Genomic DNA, 18044 nt, shown 5'->3' with positions numbered 1-18044 from the left:
CTCCTAGATCAGTTGGGCTGAAAGGCTTGATTCTATGCTGTCGGTTTCATGTAACTATAAATTTTACCACCAGCTCGGCCTCAGAAGCTTAAAATCAGAGCGAGGCCTTTCAGGAGAAAAGTTATTAAACACCTCTTCGTACAAAGAGTGGTATAAGTGTGGAACTCTCTCCTGCAAAAAGCAGTAGATGATTAGCTCAATTATTCATTTTAAATCTGAGATCGATAAGATTTTTGCTAGACAAGGGTATAAAAGGATATGGAGTCAAGGCAGGCTGATGGAGTTTAAATACAGAATGACGGAACAGGCTCTAGGGGACCGAATGACGGAACAGGCTCTAGGGGACGAATGTCTTACTCCCGATTCTATGTTCAATTCACAGTGGGTTTCAAGCAGGCTGTTTTCAGTAACAATATGTAGAATTATCATCTCTAAGATAGGGTGCTCATTAAAAAATTCTGCTGGGGATACTTTTACCTAGTTATAATGCAGCTTTGGAGCAAAGTGCTCTGTTACCTTTGATAGAGTAGATAGAAAAAAATCTATTTCTATTGGTGGGGGGGATCTAAGACTAGGGGACATAACCTAAAAGTTCGAGCCAGGCCTCTCGGGAGTGGTTAGGAAACACTTCTACATGCAGAGGATGACAGAAGTTTGGAAATCTCTTCTACAAACAGGAGTTGACACTAGGCCAATTATTAAATGTTAAATCTGAGATTAATAGATTTGTTTGTCAACCACAGGTATTTGTAGGACAAAGGTGGGTATATGGAGTTCTGTTGCAGATCAGCCATCATCTTATTGAATGGCTTACAGTTCCTATGTTCCTCCCTGTACCAGTGCCAAAAATACAACAGAATGCTGCCAGTAGTCTTGACTTCCAATTTCAACTTTTAGCAATCCTAAGGAAAAAATGGTTCATGCCAGTTTTCTATGTTCCAGCCTCAACTTCCTCCCTTCTTTCTGATGTTGAATTCTGTAGGTTCTACTTGCTCTCAGATATGTTGCTCAGATGGCCATTCTTCATGGGTAAGCCTAGACACCAGTTTCAGCAATTTCTACAACTATGGGGTATTGTAGTGGAGCCTGAACCTGTCCTCACTCAATGTCCACAAAGGTATGCTTCCAGCCAGTTCTGGTCACTATCCAATACTGACTCCTACAACAAATTCAAATGTAGAAATCGGGTGAGAACAGCATTAGTTTCAGCAGTGCTACATCCCGAGGAGAAATAGCATGTGCTACTATCTGGACTCACAACTGAATAACACCCATTCATAAGAACATTATAAATATGAGCAAGAATAGACTATATGGCCTATCAAGCCTGCTGCGCCATCCAATATGCTCATGGCTGATCTTGAGCTTCAACACTTTCCTGCTCGCTCCCCATATCTTTTGATTCCCTGAGAGACCAAAAATCTGTCTATCCCAGCCTTAAAGATATTCAACGATGGTGCATCCCCAACCCAATGGGGTAGAGAATTCCTAAGATTCACAACCCTTTTGAATGAAGCAATTTATCCTCATCTCAGTTCTAAATGATTGGTCCTTTATCCTGAAAATGTGCCTCCTTGTTCTAGATTCCTCAGCCAGGTGAAACAACTCAGTATCTAACCTGTCATGCCCCTTCATAATCTTGAATGGTTCAATGAGTTCACCTCTCATTCTTCTAAATTCCAAAGAATATAGGCCCAATTTACCTAGCCTCTCATCCTAGGAACCAATCTGGTGAATATTCATTTTACTACCTCCAATGCAAGTACATCTTTCGTTAAATATGGAGACCAAAATTGCATACAGTATTCCAGTTGTGGTCTCACCAAAGCCCCATACAATTATAGCAAGACCTCTTTATTCTTTTACTCCAATCTTCTTGGAATAAAGGCCAACATGCCATTCGCTTTCCTAATTGCTTGCTGTAGCTGTATGCTAACTTTCTGTGCTCCTTGTGCAAGTCTCTATGAAAATCAGCATTTACAAGTTTCACACCTTTTAAAAACTATTCTGCTTTTCCACTCTTATGCCCAAAGTGAATGACTTCACACTTCCCCATATTATAATCCATCTGCCACCTTGTTTCCCACTCACTTAGCCTGTCTATATCTCTTTGCAGCCTCTGTGTCCTCCTCACAACTTGCATTCCCGCCTAGCTTTGTATCATCAGCAAACTTAAGATAGATTACTCAATGTCTCTGCATCTAAGTCATTAATATAGATTGTAAATAACTGAGCCCCAGCACTGATCCTTGCGGCACTCCACGAGTCATAGCCTGCCAACTTGAAAATGCCCCATTTATCCCGACTCTCTGCTTCCTGTCCGTTAACCAATCCTCTATCTATGCTAATATATCAACGACAACTCATGAGCCCTTATCTTGTGTATTCACCTTTTGAGTGGCACCTTATTGAATGCCTTTTGGAAAGTCAAGTATACTACATCTACTGGCTCTCCTTTATCTACCCTACTAATAGATCACAAAAAATTCTAATAAATTTGTCAAACAGGATTTCCCTTTAGTAAAACCATTCTGACTTGTTCTAATCATACTATGCTTTTCTAAGTGCATTGATAATAATAATAGATTCCAGTGTTTTCCTGACGACTGATGTCAGGTTAACTGGCCTATAGTTCCGTTTTCTCCCCCCTGCCTTCCCTGAATAGCAGTGTTACATTTGCTAACTTCCAATTTGTTGGGAACTGTTCCAGAATCCAGGGTTGGGATTTTATTCGGGTGATATGGGTCTCAACGTCCGGCAAAAGCCACACCAAGAAACCCTTGTCGCATCTTCTGTGGGAAGCCTGCCGAATCAGGTGCCAATGAGGCAACTAACTGGACAGCAGAGGGCCTTCTACGGGATCAAGGACCCCGTCCCGCCCTCTGACAGCTACAGGCCAATCAGAGGCCGGCAGCTCTTTAAAGAGCAGTGCCACCGCAAAGGCAGTGGCTGCTGCCAATGAGCATCCACCCAAGGCTCAGAAGTGGTGCTAAACTCAGGCCACAGGTAGGCTAGGGTGGGAGGGATCTCAGGGGGGCGGGGAGGAGTGTAGTGAGGCAACAAGGACAGAGGGTGGCTCTCAGCGGGCACCCCCAGTCCTGATGTCAGGTCCTTTGCTCTGGTACTAAGCACTTTTTAACGAGGGACCCGACCCCCCCAACCCCCTCAGAGCTAGCAAGCAGCCTGCACGCTTCCTGAGCCACGACGGGGCTGCCTGCAACTTGGCTAATTGCGGTGGCGGTGGGATGAGGCCCTTAATTGGGCATTAATTGCCTAGTTAAGGGCCTCAATAGGCAGCGGAGTAGGAAGGCCATTTGCAGGCCTTCCCGCCCCGGACTTAATTTTGGTGGAGGGGGGGCCCCCCCTGCCCCCAACATCCCACCTGATTATATGCTCTCCCCACCTCCAAATCCACCGCAAGGGAGAGCATAAAATTTCTCTTCTAGGGAGTTTTAGACAATCATAGCCAATGCATCCCCACTATCGCTGCAGTTATCTCTTTTAGAACACTAGGATGTAGGCCATCAGGCCATGGGGATTTGTTGGATTTTAGTCCCTTGAGTTTCTCCAGTACTTTTCGTCTGTTGATATTAATTACCTTAATTTCCTCACTCTTATTAGCCCCTAGCTTACCCTCTATTTCTGGTATGTAACTTGTGTTTTCTACTGTGAAGACAGGCACAAAATATTTGTTCAATGTCTCTGCCATTTCCTCATTCCCCATGATAATTTCTCTTGTCTCTGCTTCTAAGGTACCAACGTTTACTTTAGATCAAATGAGATACTGGAGGGCTATTGAAAACCATTTAAGTATACATCAGAAACAGTAATATCTATATAGATGCTTATTTTCTTAATACTATTCTTCCAACTTTTACCCTCCTGTCCTCAACTTCAGGTCAAGAGTGTACAAAGTTGTGTCAATAGTATTAAGAAAATAAACATTTAAATATACATACTATATTGTCAAAATTCATCAACAAATTCCTTTTTTTGGAGTGCAGTGACTATAGTTAAGTCAGGTACAGCCATTTTCCCACAATCTACCATGGATAGCCATGTGACCATTTAATTGGTTGTTTGGTTCTACAAGCTGAGAGGGGTATTTGCCAAGACACAGGGAAAACTCCCTGCTCTTCTGCATGTAGTGCCATGGAATGTTTAACATCTACCTAAATAGGCAGATAGGTCAGAAAGATGGTACCTCAGACAATGCAGTAGTCTCTCAAGTAGTGCACTGGAGTGTCTCAAGTGCGAGTATGGGTCTCAAACTCACAACCTTGGCCCAAAAACAAAAGTGCAACCAATGATGACAAGGAATATGATTTTATATGACAGTTGTCTCCTTCAACCACTGGAAACAAGCCATGTATTTTCTGTTCTTATACCAATACATAGAGAAACACTTTTTGAGGATAGAGGGGGGATTAAAAGCTTTCGGACTCTTTATAGATTCTGGAACCGTTCTTGCAGATTGGAAGGTAGCAAATGTAACCCCACTATTTAAGGAGGGAGAGAGAACACAGGGAACTACAGACCAATAGCCTGACATCAGTCATTAAAAAAAAAATGCTAGAATCTATTATAAAGGATGTTCGAACTGGACACTTGGAAAATAATGGTAGGATTGGCAGAGACAACATGGATTTATGCTTGATAAACCAGTTAGAGTTTTTAAGATGTAACTAGCAGAATAGATAAGGGGGAAACCACTGGATGTGGTGTATTTGGATTTTCAGAAGGCTTTCAATAAGGTCCCACACAGGAGATCAATAAGCAAAATGAGAGCACATGGGATTGGGGGTAACATACTGGCATGGATTGTGAATTGGTTAATGGACAGAAAACAGAGTAGGAATAAGCGGTTCATTCTCAGGTTGGCAGGCTGTGACGAGTGGGGTACTGCAAGGATCAGTGCTTGGGTCCCAGCTATTCACAATCTATATCAATGATTTGGATGTGGGGACCAAATGGAATATTTTCAAGTTTTCTGATAAAACAAAACTAGGTGGGAATGTGAGTTGTGAGGAGGATGCAAGCAGGCTTCAGGAGGATTTGGAGAGGCTAAGTGAGTGGGCAAAAACATGGCAGATGGAATATAATGTGGAAAAATGTGAAGGAAAAACAGAAATGCTGCGATTTTCCTAAATGGTGAGAGATTGGGAAGTGTTGATGTTCCAAGGGATCTGGGTGTCCTTGTTCATAAATCACTGAAAGCTAATATACAGGTGCAGCAAACCATTGGGAAGGCAACTGATATGTTGTCCATTATTGCACGAGGATTTGAGTACAGAAGTAAAGAAGTCTTGCTGCAATTGCATAGAGCTTTGGTGAGACCACACCTGCAGCACTGTTTTACAATTTTAGTCTCATTACCTAAGGAAGGATATAGTCCCCAGAGAGGGAGTGCAACGAAGGTTCACCAGACTGATCCCTGGGACGGCGGGACTGTCCTATGACTCGAGATTGAGGAGACTGTGCCTTTATTCTCTAGAGTTTAGAAGAATGAGACGTGATCTCATTGAAGCATACAAAAGTCTTAAAGGGCTCAACAGAGTAGATGCAGGAAGGATGTTTCCCCTTGCTGTTGGGGGGGGGGAGGGGTCTAGAATAAGACATGGGCCATTTAGGACTGAGAAGAATAGGAATTTCTTCATTCAGAGGGTGGAGAATCTTTGGAATTCTCTACCTCAGAGGGCTGTGCAGGCTCCAGTCATTGAGTATATTCAAGACAGAGATTGATAGACTTCTAGGTTTTAAAGATATCATGGGATATGAGGATAGTGCAGGAAATTGGTGTTGAGATAGAAGATCAGCCGTGATCTAGTTGAAAGACGGGGCAGGCTCGAGGGCTGAATGGTCTACTCCTGCTCCTATTTCCTATGTTATCCTGATTACTCAGAACTGTACAATTACTGCGACCCTTGTCATGGAGTTGAACTGTTTTTTTAATGCATTGCTGTTTATAACCAAATATAAAATCCAACACATTTAACATACCTTCTAAAAATAAGTTCAGCTTTAGCCATAAATATGGACCTGTAGAAAATATTAAAAAGGTTAAATATAACTAATTGGAAGAAGGATTGAATATGAATATAAAGATTTGTGTGTTTGGTGCTGCAAGGAAGATTAAAGGGAAAAATTACTTCTTGTTTGGTGGGAGGAAGAGACATGAGTACTGTGTCCTTCTCTTAATAATCTCATAAAATATTAGTAGTTTTTTCCCCTACCTGTGAGGAGAAATAGCAAATTTTATTCACTTGATGAGTCTCCTAAAGCACCCACTAAGTTAGGTCTTAGAGATGGAAGAGAAGTAAAGGATTTTGGACCTATTGAATTCCTTTATCACCTGCTGGATCCCTTTACAAGCATTAACCATACTACAACATTCATTATGATGATTACTGAACATATTATGACATAACCACTCAACTGAGCAGTTCAGTTGGCACACAAGCATCAGATTACGACACATTTCCTATACCATTGGTTAATAAACTTATCAGGATTATAATGATCAACTGTTGGGATTAAATCAGTGCCATGAGCAAATGCAATCTCGCCAAGAGAGTCAGATGACAGTCTTTTAGCAACTGTCTGATCCCTGGGATTACATTGCCACCATGCAATCACTCCAAGCTATCAGGCAATTGATTGTATTTTGTTTAGCCAACATTAATATTGAAAAAAGCAGAAAATTCTTCATTGCTGACAGCAGCACTCACTGCAAACTCCAGTGACCAGCACATTCCATGCTATTGACATTACTGATGACATGCACACTGACCAACAGCTGTGACATAATTGCTGCCAAGCTTTTCACTGGGAAATATTAAATTATAGTGTGTATTGAATTAGAACACAAGAAATAGGAGTTGTAGTAGACCATACGGCCTATCGAGCCTGCTCCACCATTCAATATGATCATGGCTGATCTTAGGCTTCAACGCCACTTTCTCATCCACTCGCCATACTCCTTGATACCCTGAGACACCAAAAATCTGTTGATCCCAGCCTTAAATGTATTCAACGATGGAGCAGCCACAACCCTCTGAGGTAGAGAACCCCAATGATTCACAACCCTTTGAGTGAAGTAATTTCTCATCAGTCCTAAATGATCGCCCCCCCCCACCCTACTTATTCTGAGACTGTGCATCTGTGTTTTAGATTCTCTGAACTGTGGAAACAATCTTGCAGTGTCTGCCCTATCCAGCCTCTTCAGAATCTTGTATATTTCAATGAAATTGCCTCTCATTCTTCTAAACTCAAGGATATAGGCCCAATTTACTCAGCCTCTCATCCCACAGACCAATTCAGTGAACGTTGAATTGTACCGCCTCCAATGCAAGTATATCCTTTCTTAAATGTGGAGACTAAAGGTGCATACAGTGCTCCAGTTGTGGTCTCACCAAAACCCTGTACCATTGTAGCAAGACTATTTTATTCCTGTACTCCAATCCCTTTCAATAAATGCCAATAAATGTCATTTGCCTTCCAAATCGCTTGCTGTACCTGCATGCTAACTTTCTGCATTCCTTGCACAAGCACACCCAAGTCTCCTTCAACATCAACACTTACAAGTTTCACACCTTAAAAAATATTCTGCTTTTCTATTATTACAACCAAGTGTGAATAACTTCATACTTCCCTACATTATACTCCATCTTGTTGCCTACTCACTTAACATGTCTATATCTCTGCAGCCTCTCTGTCTTCTCCACAGCTTACCTTTATATCATCAGCAAACTTCGAAACATTACTCTGTCTCTTCGTCTAAGTCATTAATATAGATTGTAAATGGCTGAAGCCCCAGCACTGATCCTTGCGACACTCCACTATTCACTGCCTGCCATCTTGAAATTATCCCATTTATACCCACTCTTTGCTTCCTGTCCATTAACCAATCCTCTATCCATGCTAATATACTACTCCAACTTCACGAGCCCTTATCTTGCCTATTAACCTTTTGTGTGGCACCTTATCGAGAGCCTTTTGGAAATCCACATATGCTAGATCTATTGGTTCCCCTTTATCTATCTTACTAGTTACACCCTCAAAAACGCTAATAAATTTGTCAAACAGGATTTCCCTTTAGTAAAAACATGTTGACTTGTTCTAATCATACTATGCTTTTCTAAGACTTCCTTAATAATAGATTCCAGCATTTTCCCAATGACTGATGTTAGACTAACCAGCATGTAGTTCTGTTTTCTTACTCCCTCCTTTCTTGAAAAGTGGTGTAACGTTTGCCAACTTCCAATCTGATGGGACTATTCCCGAATCTAAGGAATTTTGAAAAATCGTTGCTAGTGCATCCACTATCTCTACAGCTACCTCTTCGAACCCGAGGTTGTAGGCCATCAGGTCCTAGGGATTTGTCAGATTTTAGTCCCTGAGATTTTCCAGTACTTTTTCCTGCTATTAATTACCTTAATTTCCTCACTTTTTAGCCACTAGGTTACTGTCTACTTCTAATACGAAACTTGTGAAGTTGGCACAAAATATTCAGTTAATGCCTCTGCATAATAACCTCCTCATTCCCCATAATAATTTCTCCTGTCTCTGCTTCTAAGGGATCAACATTTACTTTAGCTACTCTCTTCCTTTTATATACCTATAAAAGCTTACAATCTGATATAACTGGCTAGTTTATTCTCATATTCTATTTTTTCCTTTTTAATCACATTTTTGATGGCCCTTTACTGGTTTCGAAACCACTCCCAATCTTCAGACTTGCTACTCTTTTTTGCAACGTTGTAAGCCTCTTCTTTTGATCTAATACCATCCTTAACTTCCTGAGTGAGCCACAGATGGGGGTCTTTCTTGCTGAGTTCTTGTTTCTTAATGGAATGTATTTTTGTTGAACATTTTGAGTCTTTAAAGGTTTCCCACCATTCATTTACCGCCATGCCTTTTCGTCTATTTACCCAATTTACCTTAGCAGTTCTGCCCTCATACCTAGATAATTGGCTTTGCTTCAGTTTAAGATTCTTGTTTGTGATTGGAGTATGTCACTTTCAAACTTAACATGGAATTCAACCTATTTTGATCACTATTGCATTGTGGATCGTTTACTATGACATTACTAATTAACCCTGCTTCATTACACAATTAAGATCTAAGATAGCTTTATCCCTAGTCAGTTCCACAAAGTATTGCTCCAATAAACTGTCCTGAAAACATTCTATATTCATCTTCTGGGCCACTCTTGCCAATTTTGTTCTCCCAGTCTATGTGAAGATTAAAGTCCTTCACAATTATTACATTGCCTTTGTTGCAAGCTCCAATAATTTCCAGTTTAATGCTCTGTCCAATGGTATAACTACTGTTAAGGGGCCTATAAACTACCCCCACCAGTGGTTTCTGATTCTTGCTGTACCTAATTTCCACCCATACTGATTCTATTTCATCATCTTCTGAGGCCAGATCCTTTCTCACTAATGTCCTTATGCCATCCTTTACTATCAGGGCTATCCTTCCTCCTTTGCCATTCAATTTGTCATTCTGAAATAGTATGTACCCTGTCTCTGTAATGGCGATTATATCTAAATAATTTACCTCTATTTGTGCCACTAGTTCATCTATCTTATTGCAGAAGCTTCGCGCATTCAGATAAAGAACCTTGAATTTCATTTGTTACTTCTATTCCCTGCAATGACCTAATTCGCTGATGTACAATTTCTGTTAAACTCTGTCCCTTCCTGTCACATTCTGCTTGTCTTTCCCACAACTCTACACTGTTCCAATGCCTCAGCCTTTCTCTTTGGAATTCTGAATCTCACCTCTCCCGAACCCTCCACGTTCAAGACTTCTAGCTTTATCTGTTGGCTCACTCTTAAGTTTGTATGCTCTGTTCCTGCCTATCACACCCTCATTATCATTACCCTTATTGCTATCTTGTTCTCTTGCCTTCACCTCTCCCTTTAAATTATCACATTTTCCCTCACTTGATCCCTCACCCTCACTTTTTAGTTTAAAGCCCTCTCTACCGCCCTAGTTAAATGACTCACCAGAACACTGGTCCCAGTACCATTCAGGTGAAGACCATCCCAATGGTACAGCTCCCACTTTCCCCTGTCTAGTGCCAATGCCCCATGAATCAAAACCCATTTCTCTCGCAGCAATCTTTGAGCCACACATTTAACATTCTAATCTTACTTACCCTACACCAATTTGCTTGTGGCCCATGTAATAACCAGAGATATTATCTTTTGAGGTTCTGCTTTTTAATTAGCCCCTGGCTGCTAAAACTCCCTCTGCAGGACCTCTTTCCTGGTCCTAGCTATGTCACTAGTATCCACGTGGACCACGACAACTGGATCCTCCCCCTCCCATCGCAAGTTCCCCTCCAGCCCTGTGCAATTGTCCCAAACCCTGGCATCGGGCAGGCAACACAGCCTTCTGGACTCATGCTCTTGGCTGCAGAGAACCGTGTCTATCCCCGACTATACTGTCCCCTACAACTCGTACATTCCTATTTAATCCCACCGCTTGAATGGCTTCCTGTATCACGGTGCCATGGTCAGTTTGCTCATCCGCCTTGCAGCCCTCGGCTCTCATTCATACAAGCTGAAAGAACCGCAAACCTGTTGGACAACTGCAAGGGCTGAGCCTCCTCCCCTTCTGCCTTCTGGATCCCCTTACCTGCCTCACTCACAGTCACATGCTCCTGTCCCTGACCACTGACCCTAAGGGGTGTGAATGCCTTCTGGAACAAAGTGTCCAGGTATCTTCCCCCACCCCCCCCCCCCCCCACCACCACATCCCCGATGCATCGCAGTGTCTGTAGCTCGGCCTCTGGCTCACTGACTCTGAGCCGAAGCTCCTCAAGCCGCAGATAGTTACTGCAGATGTGTTTCATGAATTAGAAAATAAAAAATGTGGTACTCATTATGTACAAAGAGAAAGGTCTCACTCCCCAAATGATTTACACAAGAACTCATTCAAAAGGCAAACACATTTTAGAAATAACATCATATCTTGCTGGACCAGAATGCAGCACATTTCTTCACATCTACTCTCTGCTTCACACTTCTAATGCCATCACTACTTGCCTGCTTTTCCTGAGGTCACAGCCACTCAACCTTGGGTAAACAGACAGAAGAGCTGATTGAGAAGGTTAGAGTTTGAAGACAAATCAACAGAAGCCCGAGGTCTCCAAAATCAGCTCCCTAGCTACAAGAACAAAAGGCAAAATTCTGTGGATTCTGGAAATCTGAAATATAAACAGAAAATGCTATTAATACTCAGCAAGTCAGGCAGCATCTGTGAATCAAGAAACTGAGTTAATGTTTCAGGACAGTTCTGATGAAGGGCCACAGACCTGAAACGGTAATTGTTTCTCTCACCATAGATGCTGTCTGAATATTTCCAGCAAGTTCTGTTTATATTCCCTATCTACAAGACATGGCTTAAGTTGGACTTTCATGTATTGCTCCTAAACAGGTATGATATCACGATCCAGGAAAAAATCTATATTTTATTTTGAAAAGCATTACATAGGAACATAGGATTTAGGAGCAGGAGTAGGCCATTTGGACCATTCAATAAGATCATAGAAACACAGAAAATAGGAGCAGGAGTAGGCCATTCGGCCCTTCGACCCTTCTCCACCATTCATTATGATCATGGCTGATCATCCAACTCAGTAATCCCACTTTACCCCCCATATCCTTTGATCCCTTTCGTCCCAAGAGCTATATCTAACTCCTTCTTGAAAACATACAATGTTTTGGCCTCAACTACTTTCTGTGGTAGCGAATTCCACAGGCTCACCACTCTCCGGGTGAAGAAATTTCTCCTCATCTCAGTCCTGTAAGGTTTACCCCGTATCCTTAGACTATGACCCCTGGTTCTGGACTCCCCCACCATCAGGAACATCTTTCCTGCATCTACCCTGTCAAGTCATGGCTGATCTGGTTGTGGTCTGTTCTCCATAACCCTTGACTCCCTTGTCTATCAAATATCTATCTAACTCAGTCTTGAATAAATACAATGACCCAACCTGCACTGCTTTCTGGGGAAGAGAATGCCACAGACTAATGACCCTTTGAGAAAAAAAATCATTGTTTTAAAAAGGAGGCCTCTTATTCTTAAACTGTGTCCCCTAGTTATAGTCTCCCCCACAAGTGGAAACATTCTCCCAGTATCCACTCTAACAAGTCCCCTCAGGATCTTATGTTTTAATAAGATAACCTCTCATTCTTCTAAACTCCAATGGGTAAAGGCCCAACCTGTTCAACCTTTCTTCATAAGATAAGCCCTTCATCCACGGAATTACTCGAGTCATCTTTGAGAGAGAGCACTTTTTTCACCAAAATTAATGAACGGACACTGGCAAATTCAACCTGAATTGCTGGAGGTCAAAAATAATGAATCAGTGCATTTTTTCTTATAAATGAAAATTTGCTTTCTTTTTCAGTGGTGAATTGCACCACTGGAGGTTACCCAGGTCACTGGCTTCCTTACACACGGTTTGCTCTGAAGGATTTCCATTTGTATTAATGCAGTTGTTCAGAACGAATTTCTTTTTCTCCTTCCCATGTCATTGTTGGGTGCAAGGAAAATGGACACAACTATAATGATGTTTCTCAATAATAAAATACCCTGTTGGGATACATGTTTCAGAACAAAGTAACTGGTTCTAAAATACTATACAAGGACATTGATGGAAGTAGATTCTTGCAACTACTCAAGGCCTTATATGACCAGGAAACCCAAGTGCACAATCTTAAAATCAGAGCTAGGCCATACAGGAGTGAAATCAGAAAGTATTTTTTTCCTCAATGGGTAGAGGAAATTGTAACTCTCCTCCCTAAAAAGGCTGTGGATGTTGGGTTCATTGCAATTTTCAATTCTGAGATGGATAATTTTTTATTGGTAAGGGTATCGAGAGATATGCTGTAAAGAGAATAAATAACAGAGATACAGATCAGGCATGATACAACTGAATGGTGGAACAGGCTCAATGGGTTGAATGGCTGACTACTATTCCTATGTTTCTGATTGACTTAACATCAGGGCACTGTTGTAGTGATAAATGCCAATGTTACAAACTGAAGTTGTCCAAAGACACTTAGCTGCTAAGCATCAAATATAAACTCTATTGAAAGTCACTGTTTTAATTCACAATTTAATTCATATATGTGTACTTGTATGCAAATTATGTGATTTAAAAAAAAAAGCAATCAATGGAAAGCTGAACCAAAAACAAGATGCTGGGAGCAATCAGCAACTGAAATGTCTGCATCCAAGATGTTAACCTGTTTTACTCTTTTCAGGTCCTGCGTATTTCCAGCACTTTGTTATTCCTTTCCTTTTTGGCCTTCTTGTCTCAACAGACAATGGGTAAGCGCCTAGAGGTGGTCAGTGGTTTGTGGAGCAGTGCCTGGAGTGGTTATAAAGGTCAATTCTAGAGTGACAGACTCTTCCACAGGCGCTGCAGGTAAAGTTGGTTGTCGGGGCTGTTACACAGTTGGCTCTCTCCTTACACTGCTGTCTATTTTCCTGCCAACTTCTGAGGCTCTTTGACTCACCTCCCTTCTTTGTTATATTTTGTACTTAATTAGCATGTAACCTAGCTGGACAAATTAATATTTAAAAAAGAAATGTAACAGGGAATCTTGCATTTAAGTATCACTTTCGATACTCAAGAGACTTAATGTCTCCTGTATTTAAGAATTTATTTTTAAATGTTTTCTAAAACAGCACAATTTCAAAATAAGTCCAGAAGCGACAACTGATGTAATTTACTTCTGCTAATCAGATAACAGCTTTGCCGATAAGGATTGCTTTTCTATCTGTACCATTTAGTTTGTGTAACTCAGATCTTTGCAGATTGAGTATCTATCTGAAAATCGATATATTCTGACGATTGCACTTTTGTTGTGCTACTTTTTGATTAGACTTAAGAAGAAAGCTAGATGTAGAGTAAAGATTTATACATCTTTCACGTTCTCAGGACACCCCAGGCACTTCACATTACTTTTGATATATAGTCACTATTCTTATGACGGCAAATATCGCAGCCAAATTTGCATAGACTAAGGTACACCATACATTAATATGACAAAAGGACAGTTAATCTGTTTTGATGAGGTTGGTTAAGGGCCGACTGTGGGCCAGATCACTAGAATTCCATGCTCTTCTCTGAAAAAGGTGCCACGGGATCGTTTATGTCCACCTGATGAAGCAACCTTCTATATCTGAACACTGCCACTGAGTCAGGCTAACATTTGAGTACAAGTGATCAGAAAACAAAATGTAAGCTCATTAAATAAAAATCATTACACTGGTTCCATAAAGCTAAGGTAATGATGCTAGTTATGGACAATAACAAGGGCTATACAGGTTACATGACCTCTCAGCTGTGGCTCAGTTAGCAGCATTCTTGCCTTTGAGTCAGAAGGTTGTGGGTCATGTCCCACTCCAGAGACTTGAGTACAAAAAGAAATCTAGGCTGACCCTCCAGTGCAGTACTGAGGGAGTGCTGCACTGCCTGAGGTGCTGTCTTTCGGATGAGATGAACAAGGTCCCTCTGCTTTAATAATATAAAAGCAAAATACTGCAGATGCTGGAAACCTAAAATAAAAACAAAGTGCTGGAAATACATAGCAGGTCTGGCATCATCTGTGGAGAGAGAAGCAGAGTTAACGTTTCAGATCTGTGACCTCTGCTTTCTCAGGTGGATATAAAAGATCCCGTGGCACTATTTTGAAGAAGAGCAGGGGAATTTTCCCCAATGACCTGGCCAATATTTATTCCTCAATCGCCATCACAACAACAGATTATCCGGTCATTACCACAATGCAGTTTGTGGGAGCATGCTGTGCGCAAATTGGCTGCTGTGTTTTCTAAAGTGACTATACTTCAAAACTACTTAATTGGCTGCAAAGTGCTTTGGAGCACCCTGAGGTCATGAAAGGTGGTATATAATGCAAGCCTTTTTTTATTCTTGTTCCTACATTCTTATACTAAGAAAAATTGGCAATCATTTAGCAATGCATATACAATGGATCTCCTGTGGTGATAACTCAAGTTAGCTGTTGGATAAGGACAACAGTGTTACACTGCTGAATGCACAATATACTATTCCACTGTAAAGATAGAGCTATTGTTCTTCAAGACCAGAAGGCTTAGTTAAGTAAATACAGGCTCACTGCAATCAGTATTTAATGTTATCTGGTCAGAGAACTTTGCAGATTAGAAAAGTGCTTGTAAATTTCAAACTGCAGTTAGAAACACCTGGCATTGAATGAGTTTACAAAGAAAAGTCAGAGGGTAAAGACATTTTGACTCCTTCATAAATCAAGGTACTTTCTATAGCCCTATACATCTTAAATAGTTGGGTTCCTCTTTAATATTTTCAGGGGTGTGATACAGAAAATAACTTTGGATGTAGATAATACATGCCCGACATGTACTAATTTTGCTTAGATGAGTGGATGATTTGCTTGCAGTAAATCAGATAATATCCTGGTTCATCAGGATGGGATTAACATACCACAGCTGCTAAACTTAAGATCCCTCCCTTTAAGGCCACAAAATCTAAATAATATTAACTAAACACTGGGTGAAGCCCAGTAATTTAGTTGTTGCTGAGGCTATAGGTCACAACCCTAGCTTTGTCTGTTTTAAGTGCGATTGCTAAAGTGATTCAAGGGGCCACATGCTGACTATAGGATTTCCTGTTGGTGCAGAGATTCTTTCCACAGAGTAGATGGCTTTCTTTGTTTCTTTATACTTACTAATGTCAATTGTTAGGCTGCAGATATTTTGAATCCAGAGGGTTTCTTTTTGCTGCTGGGGCATTCCTTACATAATTGACAGTCTTTGTATCTCTATAATTTCTGGAGATGTGACACAGAAGTTTGAGTACAATACAAAGTGTGATGAGAGGAGAAACACTTTTATATTAATAGATATATATGAAGTAACAGATTTATGTCTATTTTAGTTCAAGAAAAAATACATCAATGTATATGCAATGTATTCCACTGACTGTAAGTATCTTTTAAACTACCATACAGATTTGCCTGCAGATCAGCAAATAGAGGAGAAAGTATCTCAATATAATTGTACATGATTTATTTTCTCATTTATTCTCTATGATGTTGCTTCATTTTTAATTCACTTACTCTCATATTTCTGCTTCTATCATCGCTATATTTTCTAACTTTTCTGAACAGAAGCCTCCAAAATATGTTTCTGCAATAGAAAGAACAACTGTATACACTTTCATCATTAACACTGACCAAAAGGTGAATATTGTGACCACGACACGCACAGGCCAGGTACACAGAAGACGTTGCAAAGATCTTTGAGTAACTGAGCATAACAGAAGGATCAATGGATGTAAACTAACAAATTCAGTACTTAGTATCTCCACATCCCCCAGCCTTTCAAATAGAAGCAAGGAATACTTCATACTTAAACTATAGACCCTTATACTTAAAAGGGGTTGTGTTGTGTAGCATACTATCATTCATTGATGAGGCACTCTTACCTATAAACTTGATGCTGAACTGTTGAAGCATATATTATATAAATTAACTTGAATGTCGGGCAGCTCTGGGACTACAGCTTGGACTAATTATCCTTCACAGAATGCAACAGCACAGGAGGCAGCCATTTGGCCCATCAGGCCTGTACCAGCTCTTTGAGTTATCAACTTAGTTTCATGCCCCTGCCCTCACACATGCTTCATTTTTTTTTCATTTATCCACTTCCCTTATTCCCTTGCCTTTATTGATTATGCTTCCATAATGTCTGGCAGGGCATCCCATGTTCCAACATTATAAAAAAAAGTTCTCATCCCTCCTTTTGAAGAATTTGTGTCATCTAACTATTGAGTTACTGATCAGTGGAAAGATTTTCTTTTACCATTTACCTGACCAACACCCTTCATAATTATATAACACTTAAAAATTCTGAAAGGTGCTTATAAGGTAATCATCTACTAGGTTTTTTTTATAACCTTCGCTGTTGCAGTAAAAAGACCCCCAGTTCCTCTATCCTCTTCCCACAACTAAAGCCTCTGATCCCTGCTATATTACATCTCTTCTCCATTCACTCCATGGCCTTGGCCTTCTTGCTAAAGTAGGGTGACCAAAACTAGACATAGTATTCAAACTGTAGCTGAATCAATGATTTGTCTCACTCATGAGTAACAGGTAAAGACTGACATGCATTGTCCTTCTTCCAAAGTTATACAGCCAAAGTACTGTGCAGTGAACATGAGAGTTATGTAATTGTGCCACCATTAAGTCATGCAGAGGTGTCAAAATTGAGCTGCCACAAAGTATAATTTTATTTAACTGATTCTAAATTCACTAGTGATATTCTGATTATGTATGGATTTTTGTTCACAAAGTATATTTCATGCATGTAATATTTAATTTAGATCTCCATTATGTTTTTAAATCTGCATCACTGCAAGAAATTTGATTGAAATGAAGATAATTTTTTTTGTCAGCAATTTTCATTTGCTGACTTCAAACTTTCTCCCTTTCTATTCAGATCATGCATCTCTGATGACCAAAAGAGTAGATGAGCATTGCACATATTGCTAAGATCTGGCCCTCAACAGGCATGCTAGTATGGACTGTTTTTAACTCATAAGGCTTGCCCATCTCTCCCTAGACAGGCCTTTTACTTACTAGTCAGATGTTTCCCATAAGAACAGGGCTCAGACCAGGAACTCAGTGTGGAGATGAAATATGGTGCACACCCATCTGCAACTCCACACAATGGTATTTCAACAGGTTAAGCTTAGTTATTTTTAAATCAGTCCTTCACCACCTTCTCAAGGGCAATTAGGGATGGGCAACAAATGCTGGCCTTGCCAGTGATGCTCACATCCCATGAACAAATAAAACAGGTAAAAATGTGGAAACACTCAGATTAATCAACATCTGTGGAGAGATGTTTTCTTTCAGATTTCCAGCACCTGCAGTTTACTGCCGTTTGTTCAACAAAAAATTTCAAAATTTTTAGCAGTAAATGAGTGTTAATCCCAGTTAATCAACTAATGATTATCATGC

The 18044-nt window shown here is 40.5% G+C and overlaps 1 protein-coding gene across 7 annotated transcripts in view; it reads right to left on the bottom strand.

Annotated features, from left to right (window-relative positions):
• Positions 1 to 18044, bottom strand: part of LOC137368807 (zinc finger matrin-type protein 1-like) — a 233908-nt gene that overhangs the window by 116464 nt on the left and 99400 nt on the right. The window contains exon 2 of one of the 7 annotated variants that reach the window (XM_068029020.1): positions 11058 to 11218. The exons of 5 other annotated variants lie outside the window; for them this stretch is intronic. The gene's annotated coding sequence lies outside the window, so the exon portion shown is untranslated. Of the gene's footprint in view, positions 1 to 6000; positions 6037 to 11057; positions 11219 to 18044 lie in introns of those variants that run through there. One more of the 7 variants, XM_068029053.1, reaches the window with a different exon arrangement.

Source organism: Heterodontus francisci, chromosome 1 (genome assembly GCF_036365525.1).
Source record: "Heterodontus francisci isolate sHetFra1 chromosome 1, sHetFra1.hap1, whole genome shotgun sequence".
Classification (NCBI taxonomy): Eukaryota; Metazoa; Chordata; class Chondrichthyes; order Heterodontiformes; family Heterodontidae; genus Heterodontus; species Heterodontus francisci.
This window is presented reverse-complemented; position numbering and strand designations above follow the sequence as displayed.